The sequence below is a fragment of the Sorex fumeus genome, unplaced genomic scaffold (genome assembly GCF_029834395.1).
Source record: "Sorex fumeus unplaced genomic scaffold, SorFum_2.1 ptg000054l, whole genome shotgun sequence".
NCBI lineage: Eukaryota > Metazoa > Chordata > Mammalia > Eulipotyphla > Soricidae > Sorex > Sorex fumeus.
In genome coordinates this window covers 3837813-3852154 of record NW_026606111.1, presented here as the reverse complement: position 1 = coordinate 3852154, position 14342 = coordinate 3837813, and the positions used below count along the sequence as shown (strand labels likewise).

General features: G+C 47.0%; 1 pseudogene; it reads left to right on the top strand.

The window, feature by feature from the left end:
• Positions 1 to 1211: 1211 nt before the first annotated feature.
• LOC130033627 (tubulin alpha-1C chain-like) overlaps positions 1212 to 14342 on the top strand; it is a 126649-nt pseudogene continuing 113518 nt past the window's right edge.

Here is a 14342-nt window from a genome sequence, read left to right as displayed (position 1 = left end):
GTTTCCACTGTTTCATCTTTCCATTTATGGAGGGAAGGCGGGTTGGGTCACCCCCCCCCCCCCGTGGTGCTCAAGGCCTCTGTGCTCTCTGTGTTCCTGACTCAGTACTCAGGAGTGACCCCTGTCGATATGATGTTCTAGAGACTGAATCAGGGTTGGCCCAAACCTGGCTTCCTCCCCCCATTTTTCATTGAGTTATTTATTTGGGGGGTGTTATTTTGTTCTGTTCTATTTTTCAGGCCACACCTAATGGTGACCAGGGGCTACTCCCAGCTCTGTGACAGTACTAAGGGGACTGTGTGGTGCTGAGGATGTAAGCCATGTTCCAGCTTACATCTCTCCAACCCTTGACTTTTTCATTTATTTTTATTTTAGTTCACATGATTGCAAAAGTGTTAACTTTCATGTCACTGATGAGCAAAGTTACCCCACCTTCACCACCACCAAAGTTTACCTCTGTGAATACATCACCTCTAGTTCACTTCTTCCTTCCTTCCTCCATTTCTTCCCCCACTGTTTATTAATCTCCACGATGCAATTAAGACATAGGGTTTGTTCTTAGCACATTCAACACTGTCAATTCCCTTGCTTTATTTCTTCATGTACCACTTGGCCCTTGATTTTTTAATTTATCATTTTTTTTTGCTTTTTGGGGGTCACACTCACCTATACTTAGGGGTTACTCCTGGCTCTGCACTCAGGAATTACTCCTGGAAGTGCTTGGAGGACCATATGGGATGCAGGGGATCAAACCTAGGTTGGCCGTGTGCAAGGCAAATGCCCTCCCCACTGTCCTACGACTCCATCCCCAACCCTTGAATTTTTGTTGTTGACCTTTGTGAGTACTTTATAGACCTTGGATATATACAACATGTTAAGTACAATAGCCAGGAATTGGACGTAAACCAAAAACTCTTTTTCTGATGTGTGTGCAAGTGTTTTCTCTCGTTCCATCTACCCAGGTTCTTTACCAGAGTCATTGTCTTTTCTTGAATAAAGAAATTTCAGGAGTAGACAAAGAGTGCAGGGAGTGGTTACCAGAGTCATTGTCTTTTCTTGAAGAAAGAAATTTCAGGAGTAGACAAAGAGTGCAGGGAGTGGTTTATTTAGGAAACATGGCAGAGGAGAGAGAATAGAGAGACCCTGGTAAGGTAGTTCCTATCTATTATACACGGTGCTAGGATGTATGGGTAACTTCATAACGCGCGAGGATGGAGTTGAAGCCGATTGTATAGGCCCTTCCCAAGCTGCCTTGGCTTGAGGCTCTCTCTGTGGCTAAGGGACACTGGAGCACATGCTCTGCATGCAGGAGCCCCCTAATTCAATCCCATGGTCCCCCATCACTGCTGAAAGTGACCCCTGAATAGAGTATCCCCCAAATCTCCAAGTGTAGCCTCCATCCCCAATCCTACCAAAACTGAGTTTGTTAGGGTGGCAAGGATAAAGGAATTTGAACTTGGTGGGCTTCATTCAGGGGCTTGTTGGATCCTGATATTGGAATTAATTAATTAAATTTGTTTTTCATGTGCTCAGGGATCACTCCTGGTGATACTCAGGAACCATATGTCATCTTGGGGATTGAACCTGGGTCAGTCTGTGTGCGAGGCACATGTCCTCAATATAGAATTTGGCACAAATAAATGGAACAACACCCAAACATTTCCTGAAACTCATTGAGATGGGGTCCCCTACTTGACTGCCTTTTTCACAATAAGCTAAACTCTTTGTTTTGTTTTGTTTTTTGGCAACACCAGGCAATGCTCAGTGCTTAATCCTGTCTCTGTACTCAGGGATCACTCCTGGTGGTGCTCAGAGGATCTTAGGAAGTGATAGGGATTGAACTTGGTTCAGGCATTTGAAAGTTTAATACCCACTATAATATCTCTCTGGTTCAACAAAAACTTCTTCCTTCATCCCTCCTTTCCTCCCTTCCTCCCTCCCTCCCTCCATTCTGCTCTTTCTTTCTCTCTCTTCCTCCCTTTCTTTCTTCTTTCACTTTTTTTTTTTATTTTGGGGTCATTCCTGCTGTTGCACAGGGGTTACTCCTGACTCATGCACTCAGGAATTACTCCTAGCAGTACTCGGGGAACCATATGGGATGCTGGGAATTGAAATCGGGCCAGTCGCATGCAAGGCAAACACCCTACCCACTGTGCTATCGCTCCAGCCCCCTCATATTTTATTTAGTCACTATAATTACAAACTTTTTCATGACTACAGAAACCTTTTTTCTACCAGAACCCAAAGAGCCATTAGTCATGGCCTGCCTTGAACAGTTGGACATAGAACAGGGATGCAATGTGGAGGGCTTAATGACCAATTGGTAGTGAGGAAAGAGCCTGAGCTGTATTGCCTGTGCCACTGGTGAAAACACACCATACCCACCGTTTCTGATTTTAAGCTACCAATGTTGTGTTCAGCTGGCTCATACATTATTAGAAAATCAAGCAATAGCCTCTGGCAGGCTCTGGGACACCAACAAGGAGTCCACTCACACATGGTTCCGATCAGAGAGAAGCCCACAGACTTGGAGTGCAGAGAGGCAGTCACTAGGAAAAGTGGATCACTTTCAGCCAATCCAATTCTCTAGCAGAGTAATAGGAAACTATTTGCCTCCAAGTTTTCTAACTGTGTATAAAGTTCCACACTGATATCCTCTAGCAGGGGGTACTAATTTTACAGGAAAAATAAATAAATACTTAGTGTATCTGGAAGTGTCTGGATCTGTGTCCTGGGAGGAGGAAGCAGGTAAAGCTCTCTTGCATCTCATCACTCAGAGAAGTGAGAGAGTATCCTGGGCACAGTCTCAAAGGATCCCCCTGTCTTGGTTGCTAGCCAGAAGTTTAAGTCACAAGGAAGGAAGGTATACTCCAAGGATAGTCTGTGAAGAAAGAAAGTTATTAAATAAAACTGATTAAATAAACATTGCTATAAATAGGATAAAACCCGACTCCAGGATACAGTCTGCTTACAGAAATAATACTGGAAATGATTGAAGACTGAAAGTAGTTCTTCAGTTTCCTGTCTGTCATACAGGAATGGAGGAGGAAGAGCAAGAGAAAGGTGTTTAATTACAGGAAAGATTAGGAAGAGCTTTGGGGAGATTGGGAACACAGGAGAAACACAACCTACTTAGTTGTTTCAGCTGATCACTGAGAGGAAACATTCCTAAAGGTTTCTTAGGAGGGACTAAGAAGCAGACATGTCTTAAGTGGTGGTAGAGCATCTGCCCAGCATATACAGTCCTGAGCCTGTTCCTTGGCACCTCATGTCCCCCACCACCTCCAGGTGTTCCTGTCTTGTGGCCTCTCTCTTCCCTGGTAATCACCTGGCTACTCTTCTCTCTGGGAGTATCTTGGCTAGCCCCTCATGACCTCATCATGTTTGTTCACTATCTCTTTCGGGAGTAGGGTGAGACTGGGTTTAGAGGTCACACCTGGTGGTGCTTGAGGTCTAGTCTGGGGACCAGAAGGTGAACCTGAGCATCCTTTAGCCTCATAAACTATCTCTCCGACCCTGTTTCAAGAGCCTTAGACTTACCAAGATCACCTTGCTTCTAGATGCTATCAGATTTTGCCCTGCCCTGCCCGCTCCCTCACACTTTGCTTTTTTCTAAAGAACTCTTGATCTCTACTAATGTATAATTGACTTATGTCCACTGTTTGTCTTTTCTCCCTATACTCTAGAGTATAACACCAGGAGGCAGAGGTGTCAGTTTTTTTCATACTACCCCTAGCATCTAGAAACATTTATAGAATCAACTAAAAACTTACATGGTTTTGATTAAGATGAAAGTAACTATTTAGGTATTTGGACCACAAGACCTCAATACCCTATGTTGAGGGCTCACTCTTGGCAGCGATCCAGGTACTATTCTGGCGGGCTGCATGCAGAGTCCTTGTACTCTCTTCAGCCCTGAAGTAGAAGTATTTAGCAACAGACTAAGATGTCATTTCAAACTTCATAATATACTGTCACACAGTAGGTGCTAATGTTGCAGTGTACCTTGAGTTCTGCCCATTCAGTACCCAAAATCCATTTTTTGCTTTTATTTGCTTTCCTAGGGGGGAAATCTGAAAACTTCTGTTCATTATAGCCATTATTTTTACTCTCTATTTTCACATACTCTTAATCTCGAGGTGGCTAAGAAACTCAAGTGCTAAAATATATAAAGTAGAGAAAGAACGGAAAGAAGGATTCTGCTGAAAAGGCGGGAGGTGTCTGGAGCAGAGACGGATTCCTTCCTGGTTTCCTCTGCTTAACAAGGGCTGTCGCGGAGACAAGATTTATTCACGTAGTGTTCTGAGCAATTTTTAGAAGATGTGATTGTTATAATAATCTGAGAAAAGGTCTTGGCCTCCCACGGAAGAGCTGGCTGTTAGACACCAGATTCCCAGACCGGAGGTAGGAAAACAGATCAGGAGGCAGAGGGAAGCCCGGGCTTCAGGTGGGTTTGGAAGCAGGAGTAGGGGCAGGAGGAGACCCAGTCTTCAATTCCCGCTTCCCTCCCCGCTGCTTCGTGGGCTGGGGGAGCAGCGTGGGTCTCCCTCGAGGGGTCGGCCCCAGGAGCCTGGCCCTTGGGGATGCGCCACCCATGAGGCGCTCTCAAGGCACTTTGGGGGTCCGGCCCCCACGCCGCCCCGCATGCGCACAGCCTTTCCTCCCGGTCCCGGCCTGCGGGCTCCATCTCTCTCTGCCTCCCACGCCCGGCCACGCGGTCCAGGTGCTGGGGGCCTTAGTTCAGGTGCGGGGCCTCGTGCATGGGGCCCTGGTAGCTGAGCGCGTGCAAGGGCGGGGCTGCACTGCGGGGCAGGACTGGGACTGCCCCTAGACACGTGGCCCGGGACGGGTATAGAGGGGCCCTCGTGGGCAGCCCGAGCTCACACTGCTTCTCCCCCAGACTCCTTGGTGGTCTGCTAGAGGGAGACCCTCGACCCCCATCCTTCGCTTTCTCCTGTCCGGAACCAGCAAGTCCTCAACATGGTGAGGAGGGGCGTCTCTAGGGTGTGGAGGGAGAGTATGCAGGCCCTGGGGGTGGAGAGACCTGCTTGCACTTGGGGCAACTTGCCTTCAGACCCCTGTAGCCGGGCCTGGAGAGCTACGTTATCCATACAGAGGCCCTTGTAGGGCCCTTCTAGAGCGCTGCCGTCGGCGGGGGGGAGGGGGAGGGAAGACCCGATCTGGGTGAGAGCGGGTTTGTCGGGCTCGGGGCAGGTCTGAACCTCCACCTATGCCCCAGGAGATTCCTCGGTTCCACTCCCTACCAAAGCCGCACCTTCTTCGATGCTCCCTGAAGGCCGCACCCCACCTGCATCCTGCACCCCGCGCAGTTGCTGTGCTCCCGCTCCAGCCCAGTGACTCCCTGCTGAGTCACCTGGAGCATGGGGGAGCCCTGGGTGGCATCTATCCACCTAGGGGATGGAGGCGCTCCTCCCTAAAAGGCTTTTTCCTACAGTGCCACTGGTGGTAAGAAGGGATTGTTGAATCCCGCATTTTTAGCTTTAATTCGGGAAGTCTGCAGCTGAAACTTTCTAAAACTTTGAAACTTATTGAAGCCAGGCCTTAAAGTCCCTTAAAGGGTATTTCATTTAAACCAGAGTAAACTAGTCCTGACAATATAGCCTTTGTTCAGAAACTTGACATTATGTATGTCGTGTCTAGAGGTATTGGAAACTCCTTTAGGGAAGTCAGTGTGAAAGGGGTCACATTGTAAAACAAGGAATTGTGTATCAAAGTTTGGAAATAGTTACCATTTAGAAAGACTGTTACAGTGAATTGTCAGCTTCTGACCCGCACACAAGCACAGCTTTTCTAACAACTTCTAGTGCTTTACTACCCCGAGTCCAAAAGATTCCTAGAGAAGTGGTTCAGAGAAGACCAGGCTGTTTGAAGACACAGCCGTTGTCTAGGGCAAGTGGCTCACTCAGGTGTACCTTCTTACAAAACAGGGCTGTTGCGTGTTTAGTTTAACTAGTTCTAGTGGCTCTGTGGCTAGAAACCCGAATGAAGAACAGAATAGGGCCAGAGGAGCAGTAGAGCAGGTCCAAGCTTGCTTTCCTTACCATAGGCTGGCCTGAATGCCATTCCCTTCACCCCAGATGGTCCCACAGCACCACTTACGTCCTGAACACAGCTGGGTGTGACCTAAAATCAGTGAGGGGCAAAGCCATAGCCACAGTCTAAATGAAAAAGCAGTTTAGATTGTTGTAAAATGAAAAGTTTCTGGGCTTCAAAAATCTTCAAGAGAAGCCAGCCAGCTCCTTATACCAAGGATCTTCTCACACATTCATGTTCTTATTCATATTTGCCCTAGTTCTGTGGGTCTGTGAAATTTCCAAAGTCCAGTGAAAGGCAAAGATGATGCCATGGTCAATAGTCCTGGGTTCAGTGGAGCTAACAACTCACCATTCTCCCACAGCCTGGGTTGGGTGAGAGACACAGGTGATAGCAGCTTGCAGATGAGGTCAGCAGCCCAAGGAGAGAATTATAAATCACAGGTTGTGGCTAAGGGTTTTATTATCTCAGATTATGGAACTAGGCCCTTTGAGATCTTAGCTGGTATTAATTCTTCACTGCTTTCCTATTCACTGTAGCACTGTAGCACTGTCCTCCCATTGTTCATCAATTTGCTCAAGTGGGCAACAGTAACATCTCCATTGTGAGACTTGTTAGTGTTTTTGGCATATTGAATATATCATGGGGAGCTTGCCAGACTTTTCTTGTGGGGGGATACTCTTGATAGCTTGCCAGTACTCTGAGAGGGATGGAGGAATCGAACCCGGGTCAGCCTCGTGCATGGCAAATGCCCTACCCAGTGTACTATCGCTCCAGCCCTTCCTATTCACAACTTCTAAAAATTTGAAACCCTCTTGGGGGGAGTGAAATAGGAGATATTTGATATTTTGGAAGGAATCACTACTCTCGTGGCTTCTCTGACTTAATCTAAAATTAAGTCAAAAATTTCTTTGCCCCTTATGTCTGGGAATGAATTACACACAGAAGACCCACCCTACCCCTACCGAGACCAGATAAATACCCCACTGGCAGACCTCCACTACCGACACTACCTCCACTACCCAGCCACCGCCACACTCCAGGACACTTTCCAGACACACACAACAGCTTTGCAGCCACGCGACACACCATAAGACACTAAATACCCATCTTCCGTAATTGCCCTTCCATATTTGATAGGGTACAAATATGGTAACACCTACGAGGACGATTAGACATCGCCCCAAAAGCTTCTATCCCTCTCGGAAAGACTCGCAAACTACCGAGAGTATTCCGCCCGCACTGCAGAGCCAGGCAAGCTATCTGTTGTGTATTTGATATGCCAAAATCAGTAATTACAATGGGTCTAATTCACCTGACCTGAAGGCTTCACCAACATGGCAGCACTGAGAAGGATGAGAAAGGAGAGGCCGACAAAATCTCAAGGCCGATCTAGGCTGCCACAACGAAGGAAGACAAAAATGATCGTCTGTACTTTCAATGCACGTACGCTAGCATCAGATGCATCCATCAAGGACCTGATGGTACAAGCGCGAAAGATCAAGTATGACATCATTGGTCTGACTGAGACAAGAAGGCACAAATCTCACCATGCCGTTTTCGACACTGGAGAAGAATTGTTCCTCGGAACATGTGATAAAAAGAGGTGTCAGAGGCGGCAGTGTCCTTGTCAACACAAACTTGGCCATGAGCATTGATTCATTCGAATGCCTAACAACCCAAATCAGACATTTACATTTGAATAGATGTGGCTCACTGCCTGCAGTTTCTATCTTTATTGTCTACGCACCAACATCTCATTATGATGAAAGAGAAATCGAGAAGTTCTACATAGAGCTGGAGAAGTTCTATAAAGAAGACCACACCTTCTACAAGATCATTGTGGATGATTTTAATGCCAAGATAGGACCGAGAAGATCAGCTGAAGAACTTCACATCGGGACCCATGGCCTAGAATGGAACAAACAGGGTGAGAGACTGTCTGAGTTCATCATGTCAACCAAGACCATCCATGGTAACTCACAGTTCCAGAAGGCCGAATCTAAACGTTGGACATGGGAGTCTCCCGGTGGACGATTCCACAACGAAATAGACCACATCATATTCAATCGACGGTTTTGCCTGACCGATGTTGCCATTGTCCCAAAATTCCAAACGGGATCAGACCACCGTCTCCTTCATGCAAAAGTCTACTTCACAGAGAGGGGAGAAAGGGCTGCAAAGTTTAAAAAGAGAACTCCCAGAATGACCACCAACTGGGAGCTCTTTGGCACTATTGCAGCAACATGGGAAGACGCCATTGTTGACAACATTGACGAGGAATACAATCGACTGGTTCAGCACCTCCATGATTGTGCGAGGAACGCCAAGAGAGAGATAGCCACAAAAAAACGCCTGTCTTCGAAAACTCTTGAGCTTATTCGCCAACGTGGTTTGGCGTATGCCTCAGGCAACCGCAAGCTAATGTCCGAGCTCACAAAGCAGTGCAGAGATGCGATCAAAGAAGACCTCAAAGAGAGAAGAGCAGAAGTGCTGGTAGATGTGGCAGAAACCAGGAAAAGTATTCATAACGCCTGCCTGTCCTTTGCCAACTACAAGACCAAAATGACTGCCCTCCGACATCCTGATGGATCTATCACATCCTCCAGAATGGCAATGGAGAAGATTATCCATGACTTGTACTCAAATCTCTTCGATAGCCATGTCCACTTGCCAACATACCAAATTCCACAGGATGGATATGTCGTTCCCAATGTTCTCCCTTCTGAAATCCAACACGCCATTTCGACAGTAAAGAAACAAACAGCGCCCGGCCCAGACAAGATCTGAACACCTGAAGAACCTGCCATCAGTACTCATCAATACACTGGCTCAGCTCTTCACACGCTACCTGTCTGAATGCAAGGTTTCGTCCCAATGGAAAACCAGCAGGACCGTACTACTATTCAAGAAGGGAGACATCCATGACATTGGCAACTATCGCCCGATCTGCCTATTGTCTGTCATCTACAAGTTGTTCACTCGAGTCATCCTAAATAGGATTGGCAGAACACTAGATGAAGGACAACCATGCGAGCAAGCCGGGTTCCGCAAAGGATTCAGCACCATCGACCTTATCCACACGATAACCAAGCTCATTGAGGTTTCTCGGGAGTTCAAGATGCCGCTCTGTCTAACGTTCATTGATTTAAAGAAGGCCTTTGATTCTGTTGAGACGGAAGTGGTCATTGAAGCCCTAGCCAATCAGGGCATTCAAGCTCAATACATCAAGATCCTCCGTGAGCTGTATTGCAGATTCACTACCAGGATCTCACCATTCTACAAAGAAGTAATCATCGATGTCAAGAGAGGGGTTCAGCAGGGTGATATCATTTCACAGAAACTCTTCAGTGACACACTCGAGAACATCATGCGACGACTGGAATGGGAAAACATGGGAGTGAAGATAGATGGTTGGCAACTACACCACCTCTGTTTTGCTGATGACATTGTTTTAATAACACCAAACATCAGCCAAGCGGTACAAATGCTGGCCGACTTCAACCATGAATGTGGAAAGGTCGGACTACAGCTGAATCTTACAAAGGCAATGTTCATGAGAAACAGCCTCGTTCCTGACACCCCATTCGCTCTCAACGGAACGACCATCTCCGAATACAACAGCTATGTGTACCTAGGTTGAGAAGTCAACATGACAAATGACCTGGCACCGAGCTGCGCAGGAGGAAGAGAGCGGCTTGGAACGCCTTCAAAAGCGTCGAAGAAATAGCTAAGAGGACGAAGAACCTCCAGCTCCGGGCACATCTCTTTGATTCCACTGTTCTTCCTGCATTAACATATGTCTCAGAGACCTGGGCCCTACGCAAGCAGGATGAGAACGCTATTCAGGTCTCCCAAAGAGGAATTGAAAGAGCTATGCTTGGAATATCACGTTTCACTCAAAGGAGAGAAAGAATCCGGAGTTCCGACATCCTTTGACGATCAAGAATCAGGGACACTGTCTCATTTGCCAAGGTGTCAAAAATCAGATGGGCTGGTCACATAATGAGATTTAAAGATGACTGCTGGACTAGAGCTGTCACCGACTGGATTCCACGGAATGTCAAAAGACCGCGTGGCCGCCCACCTACCAGATGGTCAGACTTCTTCATCAAGATCATGAACGATCAGTTTGAGGCTCTTCATGTTCCTAGAGTGAACAGACGCCATTGGGCCACACTAGCACGTGACAGGGACAAATGGAGACGTTACTGGTGCCTACTCGAGCAAATCGACGATTAATTGGAAGTGATTAAGTGATGTCTGGGAATAGATTCTAAGGTCTGCCTTGTTTTCCTAAGCAGGAATGAGTTTGGGAATTTCTTACCTTGACCAACCAGGGAAAGAATGCTCTCCCAGTATCATTAAATTCTTAAAACCATAAGAACTTGTGCCCTTCCCCCTCTCTGTTGGGTGTAGTAAATTTACTATTGGTAAGTTCTTGGCATTTAGATGCTTGAATTTTTTCTCTTCACCTGTACCTTTTTTCTCTCTGGGGTCTGGGGAGTGTAGTACAGAGGCTACAACAGTTGATTTGCTTGCCTTTTTTTTTTTACTTTTTGGGTCACACCCAGCGATACTCAGAAATTACTTCTGGTGGTGCTGGGGGACCATATGGGATGCCAGGGATTGAACCCGAGTCGGCCGGGCAGCATGTAAATCAAACGCCCTACCCGCTGTACTTTTGCTCAAGCCCCTTGCTTGCCGTGATCCCTGATATCTCGTTTGATCCCTGATATCTTGTATGGTCCTATGCACAAAGCCAGAAGCTTGGACACAGCTGGATGTGACCAAAACCCCCCAATATTTTTCTCAGCCACATCCAGAGGGGTTTGGTGGACTGAGTGGCCTTAGTGACCTAACCTGGGGCTCCCATGTTGAAACATGCACTCTCTCTAGCCCTTTTGAGCCATCTCCCTGGCCCCAGATGTGTTGGTAGTAAAGAAAATGTTTTAGGATTAAATTTTTCTTCGGTCAAAACACTGCCTCTGATCACAGACTTTCAAATACAGCTAACTGCTACTTATCTGGCTTTTTTTTCTTCATGAGTCAGAGCTGTAGTTTGCTGGTTTCAGCTGACTTTAAAGGGATGAGAGAGAAGCTCTATTCTTAAAAAAAAATAAATAGAATTAAAGATGATCCCAATAGTTACAGTCACAGTGTGAGTCAGAACTTGCGGGGAAATTCAGCCTGTGTTTTGGGAGTAATCAGGCCTATTTCCTCAAATCTTATGGGGGATTTTTTTTTATTATCCTAAAATGCTAGTAATCTGACCTTGAATATTTAACATGGCCACAAAGCTTGGGTCTGGTCTCTGGTATTGCCTAGCAGTTTATTAACATATCTTTGGTTTCCAAATGCATTTTTTTTTCTGAATTTTAGTCTTCAACCACTCCTTTCACTTATGAAATAGTCCCAGGCAGGAGTGACTTACAAAAAGTGGAGGTTAGTCATTTAGGTGTGAATCATTTCTAAGTGTCTCCCCTAATGCTACCATCACTATCACCCTGTTGTTCATCTATTTGCTCCAACAGGTGCCAGTAACATCTCCCTGTCACATGCTAGTGTAGCGTAATGACATATTGGAGGCTCGGTCAGGGCAATGAGAACCAACATTGTTACTGTTTTCGGCATATTCAGTACACCACGGGTAGCTTGCCAGGCTCTGCCGTGCGGATGGAGCTACTCTCATAGCTTGCCGGGCTCTTCAAGAAGGATAGAGGCTTTTGGAGCAGGCTCTAATCACCTTTAAAAGTGTTCCCAGTCAGGCATATATGCGGGCAGGATATTCTCAGTAGCCTGTCAGGTTCTTTGAGAGTGAGAACTAGAGAATAAGAGGTCTTTTCTCATTGTTGGTTGTAAGTTGGTGGGTGTAACTGTCTAGCTACCGAAAAATGGGGGATCTGGGTGGAGGAGGCCCAGTTCTGTCTGAACCAAGCAGGATTGGAGATCTCAGCCCCGGGTCCCTCACACCTGGGTTCCTCTGCCAGTTCCTTCATGCCTGAGGCTTGTTCGAGCGTGTGGAGAGTTGTCTCAGCATGGCTGTGGCTGGGTCTCAGAGGTCCTCAGTTGCCGGGGCTCTGCTCAGGGCAGAGAGGGAAACTCAACCCACCCTCCTCCAAGGGGCCCCGGTGAAGACAGCCAGGCACGGGAGCAGGAAATGCTACCATATTTTGACTTTTTTCCCCTTATTTCTTTCCCCAGCATGAGTGCATCTCCATCCACATTGGCCAGGCTGGTGTCCAGATTGGCAATACCTGCTGGGAGCTCTACTGCCTGGAACACAGCATCCAGCCCGATGGCCAGTGACAAGACCACTGGTGGAAGAGACGACTCCTTCAACACCTTCTTCAGTGAAATGGGCGCTGGCAAGCATATGCCCTGGGCAGTGTTTGTAGACTTGGAGCCCACAATCATTGGTGAGTGACCTTAGGCAGTGGAGTGTGATGTGGGAGCTGTTGGGCAGGAGTGTCATGGGGGCTCCATAGGCTTCGTGGGGTTGAGCAGACTGGTGCGGGTTGCAGCTGATGGGGGTGCTGGTTTTTCCTTTTCCAGATGAAATTCACACTGACACCTACCGCCAGCTCTTCCACCCTTAACAGCTCATCACAGGCAAGGAAGATCCTGCCAATAACTATGCCCATGGCCACTACACCATTGGCAAGGAGATCATTGACCTCATCTTGTACCGAATCCAGAAACTGGTAAATACCAGACTTCAGGATGTAAAATGGGGGCAGAGCAATAGTACAGCAGGTAGGGCATTTGCCTTGCATGCAGCTAACACAGATTTGATCCCCAGCATCCCATATGGTCCCCTGAGCACCACCAGGAGTAATTCCTGAGTTCAGAGTCAGGAGTAACCCCCGAGCTTCACAGGGTATGATCCAAAAAGCAAAAATAAAATAAATAAAATGGTGTAAGAGAGGGTCCAGAAGATGTCCAAAGGACAGCATGCCCATCTAACATGTGTAGGCCTCAGATACAGCACTATCAAGTCTATCCCTCCTGATCCCCAACAATACTGAAGGTTTCCAGAAAAGAAAATAGAGAAATGTATGCCAAGATGTGGATTATGCTGGAAACACTGGTTTGACTTCCAAGATAGATTCTAAATTAGGTACCGGTTTGCTGGCATGTCTGCTTAAAGGAGTAAAGTGCCCTGTGGTTTAAAGAGCTAGTAAATGAACATTTTTCCCTCTTTTTTTCTCCTTTACAGGCTGACCAGTGCACCTGGCTTCAGGGCTTCTTGGTGTTCCACAGCTTTGGTGGGGGAACTGGTTCTGGGTTCACTTCCCTGCTGAACATCTCTCTGACTATGGCAAGAAGTCCAAGCTGGAGTTCTCCATTTACCCAGCCCCCCAGGTGTCCACTGCTATGGTTGAGCCCTACAACTCCATCCTCACCACCCACACCACGCTGGAGCACTGATTGTGCCTTCATGGTGGACAATGAAGCCATCTATGACATCTGTTGTAGAAACCTTGACATTGAGTGCCCAACCTACACTAATCTGAACTGCCTTATTAGCCAGATGGTGTCCTCCATCACTGCTTCCCTCCAATTTGATGAGGCCCTGAATGTCAATCTGAACAAATTCCAGACCCTGGTGCCCTACCCCCGAATCCACTTCCCTCTGGCCACATATGCCCCTATCATCTCTGCTGAGAAAGTCTACCATGAACAGTTCACCACTGCAGAGATCACCAATGCATGCTTTGAGTCAGCCAACCATATTTCTGAGGATGCCATCTACCTTCCTGAGAGAGTTTTGGGATTCCTATACACACGAGAAGTCTTTTCTCCATGGAGGGGGTGGCAGAGGCCATATTCAACTCCAGCATCTCCAGATGTCTGGGGTGAAGCTAACAGCTGTCAGAGGAACTGGGGATGGGTTAAGAAGACTTTTAATTAACACGTATTAATGAGCTTCCATTACCTCCACTACCCAGCTGCTGCCACACTCCAGGCTGCTTTCTGTACCACGCGGCTGCATTGCGGTTGTGGAACACATCATAAGACACTTAAAACCCATCAAGAGTATCTCGCCAGCATGGCAAAGACTGGCAAGCTACACGTGATGTACTCAATATACCAAAGACAGTAAAAACAAGGCTCACAATGGAGATGTTACTGGGCCTGCTCAAGCAAATCAATGAACAATGGGAAGACAGTGCTACAGTGCTTCCAAGATTACCAAACCATATTTGATGGGATTCAAATATGATTTGAACCATAGAAACACCTGAAAGGGTGATTAGAGGCTTCCCTAAAAGATTCTATCCCTC